Source organism: Brachycentrus maculatus, unplaced genomic scaffold, assembly GCF_059751285.1.
Source record: "Brachycentrus maculatus isolate JH-2025_06_01 unplaced genomic scaffold, ASM5975128v1 h1tg000033l, whole genome shotgun sequence".
NCBI classification, from domain to species: Eukaryota; Metazoa; Arthropoda; class Insecta; order Trichoptera; family Brachycentridae; genus Brachycentrus; species Brachycentrus maculatus.
In genome coordinates, this window is record NW_028280787.1 from 1,144,590 (window position 1) to 1,164,064 (window position 19,475).

A 19,475-nucleotide genomic window follows, 5' to 3' on the forward strand; every position below is an offset into this window, starting at 1 on the left:
TTCTACTACTACTACTTCTACCCTTACGCCGTTTCCCCGCAGGGGTAGGCAAAAAGGATGGAACGCCGCACACTTCTGTCCTGTCATACACTCCTCGCCTCCTTGACATCCATACATCTAGTCATACTTGCCCTCCGATTACGCAGACTTTTGACACTGCCAGATTTTAGGTTCTGATTGATCTGATCGTGCCAAGTCTTTTTCGGTCGTCCTCGTTCTGTTTTCCCTCTCACATTCGCCACATATATTTTCTGAGTCATTCACTCGTTGTCCATTCGATACACATGTCCATACCACCGTAAAGAACTCTTCCTAATCTTTTCAATTATTCCTTGTTCAGCCTTACATTCCTTTCTTAAATCTTCGTTTTTATATCTGTGATACAATGATTTTCCACACATTCGTCTGAGGGAGCGCATTTCAACAGCGTTCACTCTGCTTTCATCCTTCCTTTGCCGGTTCCATGCTTTGCTTATGTCAGGACAGAAGAGTGTGGCGTTCCATCCTCTCTGCCTACCCCTGCGAGGAAACGGCGTGATGGTAGTAGCAGTAGTAAAAAATAACAATTAAAATACAAAATAAGAATATATACACACCCACCATATGTATATATAAAATACCCAGACATACATATTATTCTTCATCTATAATGAGGTATTAATATTTAAAAAAAAAACTTATTTAGTAAGAAGTAGGCTGGGTTTAAAGAGGTTATCGATAAAATTTGTGTTTACATACAAAACGTGTGTTGGAAATTCTTTAACGATACATTACATATTACATACACAAACATATCAAGTATTATGAGGTAATTCACTCACACATGAAACCGCGCCCTTGAGGTATTTTTTTACGAAAATGGCGCTATATAAGTTATCCAATTTTATTATTATTATTATTATTATTATTATTATTATTATTATTATTATCTATATATCATATTTGAATAAAAAAAATTAATTCACAATATTGAGTGTGTCCAAATCCTTGTTCACAAATCTGGGTTTTTCCACTGGGGAGTTATTTATATAGATATTTCCACATAGATGAAAAATAATATGGAATCTGGGTGTTTACAGTGCTTACGATCTGTCACAGGCTGCTTTGAGTGATCACTTTATATGCATAAAGGTCTCTGCTGAATAAATGAAAAACTTACTCAACTCAACTACAGATGGTGTCGCAAACTGTCATAAGCAGTAATTTGCTGAATATTTCCTGTATGGGAAATACGTCATATATGCATGTGTGTGTTGTCCGCCTCCGTAGTGTAATGGTCAGCACGCTCGGCTACCGTTCTGGAGGTCCCGGGTTCGATTGCCAGGGAAGGGGGTCAAATAAATATAAGTGATTAATTCACCCTAATATTTATTCAATATTACCCTGGACTGGTTCCTGAGGCGGAGGGCTGATCACCTTTCCTTCATGTGTTAACGATCAAGATAACACTGGGTTTATATGATGCAGTGCCCTATGCACCATTGAGGTGCGGATAAGGGTTTGAATGAATGCCTGTGTAAATACGATTGTAAAATATTATTCTTCTTCTTCTTTTTTACACAAATATACTATTTCTCATTATTAGAAATAGGCATTAAATTGTAGTAGAATGGGTTCGAACCGGGAAACTCTGACTTAAGAGTCCGCGACATATAACCACAGGACCACAACCCGATACATCGCTCTAAGTATTGTTCTCATTAGGAGTTGATCTTTGTCAGTTTAAATATTTCGTATACAATGAGGGTGTTCGTTGAACATTTTGCATGGGTAGACTTTTTCGGTTTTAGGCGCACCTCATTAGCGAAAATATCTCAGTGCCTTAGCTGTAAATGAATTATGGCTGGGAGGCGTTTAACGCTTTCTTCCGTCCCGTTTCTTGTCGATTCGACAGGAAGCGGAAGTAATCCTTTACAGCACGTGTGCCGGAAGCTCGCACGTGTCGTGTCGTACATGCGCCGACGTGATACGGCTGTGATATGACGTGTGATGACAGTTACATGAAGATTGCCATCACCCATGTCCGCTAGCCGATAAATTGTGAATACCAATATATTTTTTATATTAAAAGCATTTTTAACTTTGTGGTATGGATATATATCGCTTACTCCTTTCAACAACGTTATGTACAATAAAAAAAACTTGATTTTTCAGAAGATCGTTTTTTAAGTTTAAGAATATAATAAAATGTATTAAAATTAAATATCAAGCCACTTATTGAACTTTTTACTGTGCAACAGATCGTTTTAGGTAAAACCTGAATGTTTTTTTTCCATTTGAAAAATATTAAGTACATTTTACAAAAAATATTAAACAATACCTTTTCTTCAAAATGCAAAAACAACACGTTCTGCCCTGTAGCGGGTAAATATTAAGTTAAAAATATGCCGCTTTTGCTGGGATATAGTACATTTTCTGGGCATTCCAAAAACATGCACAACTGAAAATTGACGATTTTTTTTATAAATGACATTGTTGAAAGAAGTGAGCGATATTTGGACCAATGCGCTCCCTCAGACGAATGTGTGGAAAATCATTGGAAAATCATTGTATGACAGAATTATAAACGAAGATATAAGAAAGGAATGTAAGGCTGAACAAGGAATAATTGAAAAGATTAGGAAGAGTTCTTTACGGTGGTATGGACATGTGGAGCGAATGGAAAACTAGAGAAGGACTAAGAAAATATATGTGGCGAATGTAAGCGGGGAAACAGAACGAGGACGACCGAAAAAGACTTGGCACGATCAGTTCAATCAGAACCTTAAATCTGGCGGTGTCAAAAGTCTGCGTAATCAGAGGGCATGTATGACTAGATGTATGGATGTGAAGGGGGCGAGGAGTGTATGTCAGGACAGAAGAGTGTGGCGTTCCATCCTTTCTGCCTACCCCTGCGGGGAAACGGCGTGATGGTAGTAGTAGTAGTATTAACACAAATTGAGTCTAATACAATCCTTTATAGGTTGAGTATGTTAAATTAGATATTCCTCCCGTCTGAAAATGATCTATATTGGATTTGTTCCCGTTGTTGGATATGTTCTCATCAACAGGTGAAAATATAAACATATTTTAATAATTATTTACTTATTATTATTATTATTACTTATGACTATGTGAAAGAAACAGTAGACAAACATAACGTCACGTATCGACTCCATATCGATACAAGGCGACAAAAATTCGATTTCAAAACATGTTTCTCTTTCACTCACTCGCATTTGATACGCCACAAAATAAAGAGAGACAAAGCATACCGTGAAGTAAATACAGTATGTATGCCTAAAAACGGTTAAATTAGCCATATTTATTCACTGCATGTCCGAACAAAAAATAATGGGGAAGGCTGGATATTTTGGATACGACAATTTTTTTCAAATACACATATCACTCACTCCTTTCAACAACGTCATTTATAAAAAAAACTTGATATTTCAGGAGATTGTTTTAAAAGATTAAAAATAGAATAAATTGTATTAAAAATAAATATCAAGCCACTTATTGAAATTTTTACTATGCAATTTAACAGATCTTTTTAGGTAAAACCTGAATGTTTTTTCTCCATTTGAAAATATTTAGTATATTTAAAAAAATAATTAAACAATACCTTTTCTTCAAAATGCAAAAACAACACTTTCTGCCCTGTAGCGGGTAAATATTAAGTTAAAAATATGGCGCTTTTGCTGGGATATAGTACATTTTCTAAGCATTCCGAAAACATGCACAACTGAAAATTTACGATTTTTGATATATGACGTTGTTGAAAGGAGTGAGTGATATGTGTGTTTCAATTATTTTCTGTTAGTTGCCATCACAAAAGTTTAGCTATATTTATTAAATATTGATAAATTAACAAAGATGAGGAATAAAATGGATGTCAGGGTATTTACAAAGATAACTGCATGTCATAGCCTGGTTTAAGTGATCACACGTGTAACATCCACCATTCTACCAATGATTGACAACCGCATTTCTCAAATTGTTGGCATGTACCTATATTTCATATAATTATACGTTGCTTCGTGTGTGAGTTCGCGGCAGTATCTATGGTGGAATTGAGAAAGCTTTTTATGTAGCAGAGACCCTTATTTTAAATGTATGCAAGATTCTTATCGAATTATTTTACATACTGAGATACGCCTGAAAACACGATTTTAAATGTTTTTACAGCTTAGTTGTTTCAAACTTGGATTATCCCTAATAAGGAGGTTTTTTTTACTCAACATAGAAGAAGAAAACTATGAAAGTCTAGAAAACTATGAAGAAAACTTAAAACCGTCATTAAAAAAAAACCCCTAATTGGTGATAATCCAGATTTCTGAACAAGCATTTGGAACCACTCAAAATGTTGTACATAAAATGACAGGTCGTAAGCCCTGGAATGCTCAGAGTTGTATCTTCTTTTATATAAAGAGGAACGATAGACATTTCACATAAATCAAAGCTTTACTTACTAAATATCACTATTTCTTCAATCTATTGTAATGAGGAATTCATTGAAACACGTCACTCACTACTTTCAAGAACGTCATAAATCAAAAATCGTCAATTTTTAGCTGTGCATGTTTTCGGAATGCCCAGAAAATGTGCTATATCCCAGGAAAAAAAAACATATTTTTAACTTAATATTTACCCGCTACAGCACAGAAAGTGTTGTTTTTGCATTTTGAAGAAAAGGTATTATTTAATTATTTTTTTAAATTTACTGAATATTTTTCAAATGGAGAAAAAACATTCAGGTTTTACCTAAAAAGATCTGTTGCACAGTAAAAAGTTCAATAAGTGTCTTGATATTTATTTTTAATACATTGTGTTATATTTTTAAACTTAAAAACGATCTCCTGAAAACCAGGTTTTTTGATTTATGACGTTCTTGAAAGGAGTGAGCGACGTGTCAAATGGATTTTAAGAAATAGTGGTATTTAACAAGTAAATGGTGATATTAACCAAGTAAAACATGAATTAAAAATGGATAGATCTGACCAGAAAGTGACTGCCTAATCAATTAATAAAAAGAATCAAGTTCTATTTAAAAAAATAATAAAAATTAATATGGAAGTGATTTTTTCACTCTAATATTTATTCAATATTACACTGGACTGGTACCTGAAGTGGAGGGCTGATCACCTTTCCTTCATGTGTAATCGATCGAGATAACACTGCGTTTATATGAAGCAGTGCCCTATGCACCATTGGGGTGCGGTAAGGGTTTTATTATTTTTTTTAATATGGAAGTCTGGGCATTTACGGGCCTGACGACTGTCATAGGCTGGTTTAAACAATCACTTTACACACGTAATGAGATGTTTTGATGAGGTGTCAAAAAAGGATATGAAAAATACTCTTCTAATTGGAGATAATCCAGATTTGTGAACAAGTATTTGGACACACTCAAAATGTTGTACCTATAAAATGCATACCATCCAAATCATGTAACTGAAAATTTACAGTTACCTATTAGTGACGTCAATTACTGGCGACAGTCAGTAACTAGCAACGGCCAGTCACTGTGCATTTTACCGTACCTACATTTTACAGGTATACTTAGGGAGAAATCTCTGCATACCTGGAATACTGCAAGGGTGTATTGATAGACAAAAGCTTAGATCTTTGGAAAAAGAGCTTTTCGAAGAATTTTGTATTAAAAATGGTACAAAACAATTTTTTACGCATGTTTTAACATAAATTTTTTAAGTCTAAAAAGTTGTAGAACAAAAGGAATATTTTACGAGAATGTGTGGTTACCACAAATGTAGATTGGTCAACTTTGAGTGTTTTTTTTGCTTGTTATAAAGAAATTTAAATAAATATTTACAACATTTTGAGTGTGTCCAAATACTTGTTCACAAAATCTGGATTATCTCTAGTTACAGGAGCAATTTTCTTTTTTTTGACATCTCATCAAAGATGAAGAAGAATATGGAAGTCTGGGCAATTACGGGGCTGACGACCGGCATAGGCTGGTTTAAGTGATCACTTTACACACGTGTCACATTCCCCAATTCTACCCATTATTGACCTATCAAATCAACCGTGCTCCGATACACGATCACAATCGGAAAATTGTGTGACAACAAAGGGTTAAGGACCGGTTCGGCGAACTCTAAAAATGTTAAGCACCGGTTCGCTAGAACCGGTGCGAACCGGCTCAATCCCACCACTCGTAATTCCTTTAAAAAACCTACATAAAGAAGAACGAGAATTTTTACAATTCAATATTCTGTCACGTTAAAACTATCGTATAATGCGATAGGGCATTAGCGCGTTGAGTCGAATCACGTTTTGATACTCTGTATACATTTGGTGACCAGATAATGTCACAGAACGGGTTGTGGCCAAACTGTTGGTCAGTTTATGCCGATGCCGAAGCGGTCCTATAAAAAGGCACCGTTTGGCTTTTGGTCAACTGTTTACGACCGCCTACGCATCCAAAATTGTCATTCTTTCCACTGGCGCCTTGGCGAAATTAATGACTCAATTGGGCTGTGGAATTTATCGGAAATTACCGGTTTTTTTATTTTTTTAAATTTTGTATCGATAAAAAAACTCACATAAATACGTATTCATATCTTCATATATACGCGATACGCGACGATTATCCCGACTTCTGGCTTGACCACATGAATATAACATACACATACAACTTTTGTTTAAAAGAAAAGGGGTAAAAAAATGTATGCGAATCTTTTTTCCATATATATTTTAAAAAACAAAAAAATATGCAATTTACATGATTTTTCATTTAAATCGGATTGACGTCCGGCTCTCAGCGCAACCAGACGCTTAACGAATTAATTTATTGCAAGAAGTCCTTAATGTTCTTATTCGTACCCAATGGTGCACAGGGCACTGCATCGAATCGACGCAGTGTCATGACACAGATATACCGCTTTGCCTTTACACTACCGAAATATACATACACATATTATAATTCTAACCCTTATCTGCACCCAGTGGTGCATAGGGCACTGCATCGTATCGACGCAGTGTCATGACACAGATATACCCTTTTGCCTTTACACTACCGAAATATATATGCACATATTCTAATTCTAACCCTTATCTGCACCCAATGGTGCATAGGGCACTGCATCGTATCGACGCAGTGTCATGACACAGATATGCCCTTTTGCCTTTACACTACCGACATATACATGCACATATTATAATTCTAACCCTTATCTGCACCCAATGTTGCATAGGGCACTGCATCGTATTATTGCAGAGTTATCTTGAACGATACTACTTATACGCAAGTAAGGTGATTACTCTTGCGTTTCACGGACCAGAACATGGTATTGTTAAATAAATATTAGAGTGTAAAACTAATCAATTATATTTATTATCATTCACCTGGGAATCGAACCCGGGACCTCCAGCTAAACACGCCAACCATTACACCACAGAGGCGGACAATGCGGCATAGGCGAAGATATTTAGCAAAGACAGATCGGTGTGGCGTTCTATACTCTCTGCCTACCCCTGCGGGAAGCGGCGTGATAGTTAGTTGGTCAGTATGGAATGCTCGACAGAGTACATCGTCGGGTTGGTTGTACCTTGGAGAACGCACCGTCCAACCCAAACTGACCGATTGGTTGAAGAGCTTTATAGTAAATTTCAATTAACTTTTTCATGCAGAAATAAAATATAAAAAAAATAAAGTACGCGGTGGCCAAAAAACGATGGGCTCTAAATAATTTATTTGTATTTGTATACATTTATTTAAAACACAATTAATACATATTAAGAATATATTTTTGCAGAGACCCACCAAGCCACCTTGTGTGTTTTGTCGGTGGTGTTCTTTTTTAATACATTTTTTTTATAAACTTTTTTTTTGTTTGATGAAAGTAGACTGAATGCAGTCGAAATGCGATCTCTCAGAAGAATGTGCGACAAAACCATGTATGATAGATGTACGAATAGTGAAATAAGGAAGGAATGCAAAGCTGAGATAAGCTTTATCGATAAAATTAAGAAAGGTGTGTTGAGATGGTTTGGACATGTGGAACGAATGAGTGAGGAACGAATGAGTGATGGTTAGTTAGTTAGTTAGTTTATCCTTACTATCCTACCTGCAGGCAAGACTCGAATAAAGATTTTGCGGGTAATTCATTTTTTAAAAAAAGTTGCGACACAAGAACGCCTGTCCAAACTCAAAACACAGTAAGGGACATTTTTTGGTAGTACGTTTTTTTTTAATTTTTGGACTAAGTACATTCTACTTAGACCAAAAATGAAAAAAAAACGAACTACAAAAAAATTTCCCTTACTGTGTATTGACACCCGAACTCCTAACCCCAAATTTTGTGAACGAAAATTCGAACACACTCAAAATATTGTTCAATTTTATTAAATTTTAAACCGGGACCTCATACGATCTCCAAAATATCAACAAAAAAACGTTTTAATATTTTTTTTAATGACAGCAGTTTTTTGACACCGTGTACAAGATATTGTTTGCGATTCGCATGATACAACATTGATTGGTTTAAAATGCTCCAATGGACTTTACTTACTTGAACTTGCCCAAACTAACTAAGGGTACGGGACCCTATAACCGTGCAGTTGGCAATTAAATATAAATGAAGAAGAATATGGAACAACATTTTGAGTGTGCAAGAGTTTCTGCTCAATAAAAAAGCTTATTTTCATGTTATTTTCATATTGTCAGCACGCTCGGCTACCGTTCTGGAGGTCCCGGGTTCGATTCCCAGGGGGGGTCAAATAAATATAAGTGATTTTTTCACTGTAATATTTATTCAATATTACCCTGGACTGGTACCTGAAGCGGAGGGCTGATCACCTTTCCGTCATGTGTAAACGATCAAGATAACACTGCATTTATATGAAGCAGTGCCCTATGCACCATTGGGGTGCGGATAAGGGTTTTATTATATTATTATATTTTCATGTCACCAATAGATGTCTCTAGTGAAGTTTTAGTGATTCAAGAACAATGTTTCAAAATTGGTTCATATATATAGGACTTCCAAGAATTTGAGTAGTGTGGTTGTCAATAATGGGTAGAATTAGTGAATATTACACGTGTGTAAAGTGATCACTTAAACCAGCCTATGACGGTCGTCAGCCCCGTAAATGCCCAGACTTCCATATTCTTCTTCATCTTGGATGAGATGTCAAAAAATCATGTAAGATTATGGAAGTCTGGGCATTTACGGGGCTTACGACCTTCATCTATGTTGACATCAAAAAAAATTATATTAAAAATAACTCCTATAATTAGAGATAATACAGATTTGTGATCAAGTATTTGGACACACTAAAAATGTTTTAAAGGAATATAAATTCACGGGACTCAAGCGGTCAGGTCAGGAGTCGAAATAATCGGCCGGTGTGTATGAGAAGATGCATGAATGTGGAAGAGGCGAAAATTGTTTGCAAAGGCAGAGTGATGTGGTGTTCTATTCTGTCTGCCTACCCCTGTGGAGAGCGGCGTGATGGTACCTGAAGCGGAGGGCTGATCACCTTTCCTTCATGTGTTAAAGATCAAGATGACACTGCTTTTATATGATGCAGTGCCCTATGCACGATTGGGATGCGTATAAGGGTTAGAAGAAGGAGAAGAAGAAAGTTATCACTTAACGAAGCCTATGACGGTCGTAAGCCCTGTAAATGCCCATATTCTTCTTCATCTTGTTCTTGAAATATATGACCATAAAGAGGCTGATGCCTTTGTGGGATCTTTTTTGTATTTATATGGTAGAATATTTTTGCACTTGTAATTTTATTATATTGTGAAATAAAAATTAAATTAAAATAAACTAACTAACTAACTAACCATCACGCCGCTTCCCCGCAGGGGTAGGCAGAGAGAATAGAGCGCCACACCACTCTGTCCTTGCAAACATTCTTCGCCTCTTCCACGTTCATGCATCTCCTCATACATACCCGCCGATTGTTACGACTCCTAACCTGACCACTTTCAAGTAATTGGCATACCTGATCGTGCCATGTTTTTCTCGGTCTTCCTCTGCTTCTTTTCCCGCTAACATTAGCCTCATAAATTTGTTTTAATTTTTAAATTTAAAAATTTAAATTAAAATAAAGAAAGATATTTAAAAAATCTATGTTGAGATGAATTTTTGCTGTCAAAAAATAATCTCAAAACTGGTCAAATGGAATTTTTTTGTTTTTATATTTATAATTATACAAAATAAAGCGATGAGAATAGTTCTTAAGAAAAATAAATATAGCAATGTAAAAAAAATGAGAGATGAACTAAAATGGTTATCTGTAAGAAGAAGACTTAAATTTAATATGTTGATATTTATACATAAATTTTTTCACGATAAATTACCAAAATATTTTAAGGATAAAGTTGTCTTAAACAAAAATTGTCACGAATATGCTACTAGACAAAAGGATAAAATAAGACTACCATTACTGAAAAGAGCTTGAAAGAATTTAAAAATAAATGTCTTAGTTACTGTAATGAAATGTAAATATATAAAGATGATGTAAATGTATTTAATAGTTTATATTAGTTTAATATAAGCTAACTTAAGAAATAAATAAAAAATAATTCATGATATTTGTATCATTTCGAATGATAACATTATCAGTTAGGTATTTCCCAATTTGAGTAGTTTGGACGTTCGTTAATAGATGGAGTGTGGAGCCGTATCACTCACCTAAGCGAGTTTGGCGTATCGCAGTGGATAATTGGGGACTGCTTCGCGCGACCACTCGCTAATGGGCACCACTTCCGAGATAACATGCCTCCTACTAGCCCGCTGACTGGTGACTAGTGACTGGCACAAATCGCTCACTCCTTTCAACAACGTCATATATCAAAAATCGTCTATTTTCAGTTGTGCGTGTTTTCGGAATGCCCAGAAGATGTACTATATCCCAGCAAAAGCGGCATATTTTTAACTTAATATTTACCCGCTACTGTTTTTGCATTGTGAAGAAAAGATATTGTTTAATTATTTTTTTAAATATACTAACTAATTTTTTAAAATGGAGATAATACATTTAGGCTTTACCTAAAAAGATCTGTTGCACAGTAAAAAGTTCAATAAGTGACTTGATATTTATTTTTGATACATTTTATTATATTTTTTAATTTTAAAAACGATCTCATGAAAAATAAAGTTTTTTGATATGCATCGTCATAAGACGTTGTTGAAAGGAGAAATTAGCGTGAAAAAATTAAAGTTATATTTATTGGACTCCCCCCCCTGGGAATCGAACCCGAGACCTCCAGAACGGTAGCCGAGCGTGCTGGCCATTACACTACGGAGGTGAAATATATTTATCTAGATAATGCAAGCAATACAACACAAAAATAAGTAAATTGATATAAACAAAATTATAATAATTTATTTTAATAAAATACACATTGCGACAATAACTGACCGCTTTCGGCTGTTATTTTATATGCCTGTATTGGACGCTAGGTAGGTAGATATTTTTTCTCGCATTTTTACAGTATGAATTCGATATTCGTACGACTCGTGATTCGTGGACGAATGGCGACGTCCGCAGTGCGTTGCTCATTAGTTGCCAGATTTCAGCTTATTTAATTTTTAATAGTCCTTGATAAGGAAACGTTAATTTAGATACTTAAAAATAATTTATGACGATATATTATTTACGTTAATTGGACGCATCCTGTCCGATTGGTTACAAAAACTGTACAGCAATGATTTTTAATTTAATTTTTTTCAATTTCTTGCAAATACTTAGTAAAATCAAATTTCTATCTTTTCCTTATAATGTATACTTATGTATTTAACCTGTGCTTTTACTTGCTTTTTTTAGTTTGTTGTGTTCTCATTTAATTAATAAAAAAAAACATTTAAACGATCGTTATTGCACTGTATTTTATTCATATTATGTGTTTTTTATTGTGTGTGAACCATAAATAAATAAATAAAATAAATTTTGTATAATTATCTCCATTTTCTTCTCTATTTTGAGATATTAATACAAATAACTCCTAAGAAGACAAACCAAGATTTAATTCTTGGGTAATATATCCAAAATTAAACACGGTTATTGGATTGAATTCTACTTTTATTTACATAAGTATATCATATTTTTTGACATCTCATCAAAGATGAAGAAGAATATGGAAGTCTGGGCATTTGGGCATTTTTGGCATTTGATGAGATGTCAAAAAATAATATGAAAATAACTCCTGTAATTGGAGATAATCCCTATTTTGTGAACAAGTATTTGGACACACTCAAAATGTTGTACATATATCATAGTCATACGGGAGAAAGTGCATTTTTACAAAAACGTGATCATTGACTATTTGATGACTTACTATCTTAATATTGCCCTGAAAAAATCCCAAAGCGATTTTAAACTTGGAAGTATAATATATTGACTTATTAAAAATGACTAACTGCATTGATGTTTATTTTCTTGTCAAGCAAAAGTGACTTAAATGGCCCTCCTGAACATTTTACGTTTTGTTAGATGGTCACTTTCTCCTCTACGACTACGATATATGTGACGCGTTTCGTCTTATAACAAACCACACGTTTGATAATGTCTTAATAAGACGAAACGCGTCACATGTCATCATATAAGTTTATGTAAATAAAAGTATCAATCCAATAACCGTGTTTAATTTTGGATATATTACCCAACAATTCAATATGGAATTCTACCAACTGTCTGCAGTTACAATAAACAAACCCAAATTTATTAACAAAGACACACTTCAAATATTGCGAATAAATAAGTCTAATAAAAAATTTTAAAATCAGGTTTTAGGTGTTTCCTAGTATGTAAAAATAATCCGGGGTTCGGATCTAGCATACAAATATTTTAAAAAAGGTTTCTGCTGAATAAAAGCTTTCTCGATCCAACATGATAGCTGTTGTGAACTCATATGCACTGTGTCATTGATAATATCTAGAAGTTCCAAAACTGTTCCTAGTGTGGCTGTCAATCAGTTTTGTATTTTCACCTGTTGATAAGACGGCTGTCCAAATTTAAAACACAGTAAGTGACTTTTTTTTGGTAGGTTTTTTTGCATTTTCGGACTAAGTAGATAGTCTACTTAGTCCATAAATGCGAAAAAACCTACTACAAAAAAATGTCCCTTACTGTGTTTTAAATTTGGACAGCCGAAGAGCATCTGTATTTCTCGAAACTAGTCGTGTTTACATTAATAAACTCAAAAGTGGTCTTCGAGACACCCAATACGATGCAAACTTGCACTCAATAATGAAATCATAGAGCAAGTTATGCAATTCAAGTATTTGGGTGTCGAAGTGTCCAGCAGCAATAACTTCTACAATGAAGTAAGAGAGCAGGCAAATAAGGCCTCTGATGTAGCTGGATGCTTAAAAAAAATTTATGGAGAAATAAATACATGCTGAAAGAGAGTAAGGTGAGGATCTATAAGACCTGCGTAAGACTGATCTTGATGTACGGCACGGAAACAAGAGCTGACACCGCGAGAACAAAAACCCTTCTTAGGACATCCGAAATGAAGACTCTACGACAGAGTTAGAAACTCAGAAATAAGAAAAATCTGCGATGTTGGAGATGATGTGCGATGGGGAAGAGAAAGAAGACGTTTCTGGAAAAAATCATGTGGGAAGAGCGGATCGAGTGGTGAGGATAGCAGCAGACAGCAGCATAAGCGGGATCAGACCCCCAGGAAGACCACATAAACGATGGAGGGATAGCTGGTCTTCCAGCTCCCAGGAGTGGACCGGAGAATGACAGGACCATTTCTCAAAGAAGAAGAAAAAAAGTGGTCTTATACAATTGTTTAATTTTTATATTTAAACGTTTTTCCACAAAGTTATAGCCAAATCAATAAAAAAGTAAGCGATTTGTCGGACGAACTTGTAAATGAGAATTCAGACAACGGAAGTGATGAAACGTTATTGTATTTTTGCTTTACCGAAATATTTATGTACACATTTACTGTCCTGTGTCATTGTCTTGGTTATTTTTGGCATCTACAGATGTCTCTGTACTGTGCCAGACACTGCTCGGGACTCGGGGGGAAAACGATGCCAGACCGAAAATATCAAAATGATATATAACACTCTCCTTATCCTTTTTTAAAAATATTTTAAGCACCAACTTGTGGATCTTGTAATATATTATTTGGAGAAATAAAATAACTTTATTTTTTGATCTACTCACTGTTATTTTTAAAACCAACTAGTTTCGGCAACAACCTGTTGCCCTATTCAGGGTTTGTTTTACAATTTGTTCACTGTTTCTTTGATATATCGCTCACTCCTTTAATTAATTAATTAATTAATACGAAAAATCACAAGACTATCGATAGCATTCTTATTGAAATCTGTAGAGAAATAAGGGATATATGAAGGTTTAAACTTATATAGATATTTTTATAAAACGAAAAATGTGCGTTCGCATACGTCATCAAATTTCCGTCATCAAACGTTTTATGACGTCATTTGATTTATTATCTATGGTTTATAGAGCTGTAATAGTAGTAGTGTGGATTGTTTGTTTAGCACTACACTACCATTTGATTTATACAAATATGAGGGGAGGAGGGGGAGTGAAAGGGTGGACCATAGACATCAACAAATAGAGCCGCCAATAATTTAGCAATGTTACCTATATTTAAAAAACTCCATCGTTTCTGTGACGTCATTCATTGCCAACTTACGAAAATAAGGTTTTTCGAAGGCAAATTTTCCAAAAAAAAAATTATATCGGCTGTTATAAACACTTCACGAGTCTAATACAATCCTTTATAGCGAGGGTGTCTACTTGCGGCCCGCGGAGCAAATCACACATTTTTTTCCTTTAGTGTACACAAAACCACCAAAAGAACATTACATCGTATCATATCCCATATATGAGATTATTTCAGTATCCTGGCAATTTCAAGACCCATAATGGCGTCAAGTAGAAAAGACGTTGGACTAAAGAAGAGAAGAGTAACAGAAGAACTGAGAAGTTTTTAAGACAGATGGACTATAAACTATTTTTTCGTGGAATTTAAAACAAAGCCAACATATCCGATATGCAATGGTTCTCGTTGATCTTGTTTGCTTTGAATAATAATAAAAAATTGTTACTAAAATCTGGTCCGGCTACAGTAAATGTTGGCCACCCATGCTTTATAGGTTGAGTATGTTAAAAATATATATTTCTCCCGTCTGACAAAGATCCATTGTAAGAAATAGTGCTACACAGAGCAGCTGAAGTTGCGATGATCAGGATAACAAAAAAATAAGTTTTAATGCTCTAAGAACGCCTCATCATCCTTTTTCCCATCAGCCTTCGATAGGCTGTTGTTTTTGGCACTCGTTTCACAAAAGATGGCCCCTTAAGAATTCGATATTACAATTTGTAGACATTAGTGAATTCGGAGCACATTGTTCTACGAACTACCAATCAACACCTGATGTTGTATATCGCTCACTCCTTTCAAGAACGTCATAAATCAAAAAACTTGATTTTTCAGGAGAACGTTTTTTAAGTTTAAAAATATAATACAATGTTTAAAAATGTTTTTTTGTCCGCCTCCGTAGTGTTATGGTCAGCATGCTCGGCTACCGTTCTGGAGGTCCCGGGTGCGATTCCCAGGGGGGTCAAATAAATATAAGTGATTTTTTCACTATAATATTTATTCAATATTACCCTGGACTGGTACCTGAAGTGGAGGGCTGATCACCTTTCCTTCATGTGTAAACGATCGAGATAACACTGCATTTATATAACGCAGTGCCCTATGCACCATTGGGGTGCGGATAAGGGTTTAAAAAATAAAATAAATATTACAAACTATGGAAAAAAATAGTTTTGTATGGATTTTCATAGATTTCTCAACAGCGACGAAGAAGTAACCAAAATAGGAATATGGATTTTGGCATTTCAAGATATAGCGACATTGCATTGGCTGGTGAAAGTGTGATTTCCCATTTTCTAAAACCCCATAACACAATATTACTTTTTAAAAAATTCGATGATATACCCGTGGAAAAACAACAAATATGAAATTTGACCGCTGCGGGAGTCGAGTCCAAAACCTCGTGTACAGTAATTAGTAAAACGCACTAACCACTGCGCTACTGAGGTGGAGAACTTTAGTTTCTAAAATAAAAACATTTAAAATATTTTGAGTGTCTAAATCATGTGTGTAAAATAATTCGGGAAGAATATTACATACATTTCATGAAGGTCTCTGGTAACTAAAAATCTTAATCAAACCAACCATAGATGCTGTAGAGAACTCACATGTGAAAGAAGGTGTAAATTAAAGGATATGTATATAACTTCTGAAATTTGAGTATTGTGATTGTCAATCATGGGTAGAATAGCGAATGCTACACTGTATAAAGTGATCACTTAAACTAGCTTATGACAAAAATGTTATAATATTAGTATATAACCACTCACCGAGATTTTTCTGTCTTCCGGCTTCGAGACGCATCCGTCTCTTCGTCAGGACAATCACTACAATGGCATGCAAACAATGATATGGTAATGACGTGTAGTATTGTTTGCATGCTGTTTAGTGATTGTCCTGACGAAGAGACGTGTACGTCTCAAAACCGGTAGACAACAAATCTCGGTGAGCGGTTATATACTAATATTACTAACATTTTTTTACAAAAAATACATAAGTAAACATGACTAATCACGATGTAAATGCTTTAAATATTAATAATATTAGCTTATGACAGGTTGTAAGACCTTGAATTACACAGGTATTTATATTCTTCTTCATCTATGTTGAGATGTCAAAAGAAAAAGTTGTATAAAACAGAAATGATGTTTAAAATTGAAACCACCCGTCTGATGATGTCGGTTACGACGAAACCCGGTTGCTGGTCAAATAAAATTCATGTGGAAAAAATTACATGGTTGTTATTTTATTATGACAATGAATTAAAAAATGGTAGGTAGGTATTTTATAATTCAATTATCTAAGTAGGTATCCATAAATAAATAAAATTATGTACGTAATATAGCTAGGGAAATAGTTAAAATAAAATAAGTACTTATTTAAAAATTAAGTGTGGCTAGGTTTTGAAAAATTCACAATTTTTTTTACACACAGCACTTTTTTGGTCATAGAACGCATGCGCAAGTTAGCGACGGCAAATGAATACAGTTTTTCGCGGTAAAACAAATCTAAGGTTGGATATTAGTTTCAAATTATCTTTGAATTTGATAAAAGTGATAAGATGAAAATATAAATGGCTATAACTCGATTATTTTATTTCATTACATTGTGAAATTTTGAAAAATATGCTAAATAAGAAATTTCAGCACAATTTTTAAAAGAATTATTGCTGCCTTTTTTAATCGATTTTCAGCATGCTTTATTTTTTTCAGTTTTTTTTAATGTAGGTACTTAATTAGTATCAAGAGAATATAAATAATAATAAAAATCGTTACCTTTTTACAGAATTCCGCTTAAAATGTAAGATGTAATCCATGATCGACCAATTTCAGAGAAACAATTCCTTAAAACGCACTGTTTATTCACATTTTCAACTTTTTTAGTACACAACACACCAAAACAACAAAAAAAAACTTCACGTTTTAATTGTCACCAAATTAAGCGCGTTATGGTAGCGAATGCGTGTGGATACGGAGATATTACCGTGTAGATCTGTTGGAAAGATGTACATAAAGAATTTGGTATATTATTTTGTTTTTTTCAAAACGTCGGCCATTAACAAAAACAAACATTCGTGCGACCGACCGCGGACACAACGAAACTATACGAAAGATTCCATCTCAATCTCCAGAACACACCAAATCAAGTTATCAACGAAAGAGACGCAAATACCGGCACGTGTTCCCCCGCACCGATCCTTCGAGAGAGAGCGGGACGGGGCGTAGGACGACTCCCACCCGCGCGCACCTGCCAGAGCGAGACAGGCGACTAGCTGGCCGCGTCTTCGAAATCCAGCGGTCATTTGAAAATAAGAATACACGGAATTTAAATATTATGCGTTGTTTTGTTCTTTGAGTTAGAAAGAGATAGAACGATGAACGTACGTTTTAGCGAGTCAAGTTTAAAGCGTAACCACAGATATAATGTCTTAATCACGAAGACTACGCACTCAATCATCGTTTTGAATTCGAACGCGATCAAATTTCGAACGCCTATAACTTTCTTTATTTTTTTAAATCTATGGCAATCGGGTGAAAGTCTCGGACATTTCTCTATCCCTATTTTGCGGTGCGTATCCCAATTTTTTGACAGCCGCTTTTACAACTCAACTCTCGAGAAGTCGCCGTTCTCAGAAGGACCACTTTTTAGGGGAGAGGGGCGGGTAGCGGGACGCAGGGGGGGTGACCTTACCGAGAGAATGCATTCCATAATAATTCCATACAAAACCAAAGGGAAATTTGTGTGCGTAGGTACCCAACTACCTCCCCGTTCTCTCGAGTCATGCTTTTGTGGACCTATTGCCCATTTTAAAATAAACAAAAAATGCATAATATACATGTAACTAACTAAGCAACTAATTATCGTTATCCGAAGGGGTAGGCAGAGAGAATAGAACGCAGCAACACTGTAATTTCCAATACATAATGTTATCAATCAAAGCATACTTTTGAAGCCCTATAATGCTCATTTTACAAAAAAATAATTAAATGCACAATAAATATATAACTAACTTAGTAATTAACTGACCATCACGCCACTATCCGAAGGGGTAGACAGAGAGAATAGAACGCAGCAACACTCTGTCTTCATCAATTAAATCATACTTTTGTAGGCTTACGCTCAATTTATACGGAATAATAATGATGCATAATTTATTTGTAATCAACTTATTGACAAACCATTGCGCTGCTAACCGAAGTGGTAGGCAAAGCGAATAGAACGCAGCAACACTATCTTTTCAAATATATAATGATATTTAAATCACAATATTGTACGCCTATACTCATTTTATACTTGTCCGCCTCCGTAGTGTAATGGTCAGCACGCTCGGCTACCGTTCTGGAGGTCCCGGGTTCGATTAAGAAATAAAAGTGATTTTTTCACTGTAATATTTATTCAATATTACCCTCGACTGGTACCTGAAGCGGAGGGCTGATCACCTTTCCATCGTGTGTAAACGATCAAGATAACACTGTGTTCATATGAAGCAGTGCCCTATGCACCATTGGGGTGCGGATAAGGGTTTTATTATTTTATTAATATGCTCATTTTACATTTTTTTTAAATGTACAATTTAATTGTCACTAATCAATTAATTAACAATCACGACGCTCACTGGAAGGGTAGGGAGAGATAATATAACGCCACACAAATCTATCTATACAAACAATCTTCGCCTTTTTCGCATTCATCAATTTCCTCATACATACCCGTCGAATATTCCTCAAATCATGACATGACAACGCCCAAGTATTTTAAAAATCTAATCCTGCCAACTTATTCCTCGATCTTCTTCTGATACTGTATCCAACTAATGAACATTCACCTCATTATTTTTTTTTTAATGTTCTTCCTTATCCGC

General features: G+C 34.9%; 2 protein-coding genes across 2 annotated transcripts in view; one reads left to right on the forward strand and one right to left on the reverse strand.

The window, feature by feature from the left end:
* The window catches only part of LOC148312754 (uncharacterized), a 143,027-nt gene extending 125,271 nt beyond the window's left edge, over positions 1–17,756 (reverse strand). Inside the window, exon 1 of the mRNA XM_088273713.1 lies at positions 17,389–17,756. The gene's annotated coding sequence lies outside the window, so the exon portion shown is untranslated. The remainder of the gene's footprint in view (positions 1–17,388) is intronic.
* LOC148312752 (uncharacterized) overlaps positions 1–19,475 on the forward strand; it is a 518,102-nt gene that overhangs the window by 241,960 nt on the left and 256,667 nt on the right. The window lies entirely within an intron of this gene.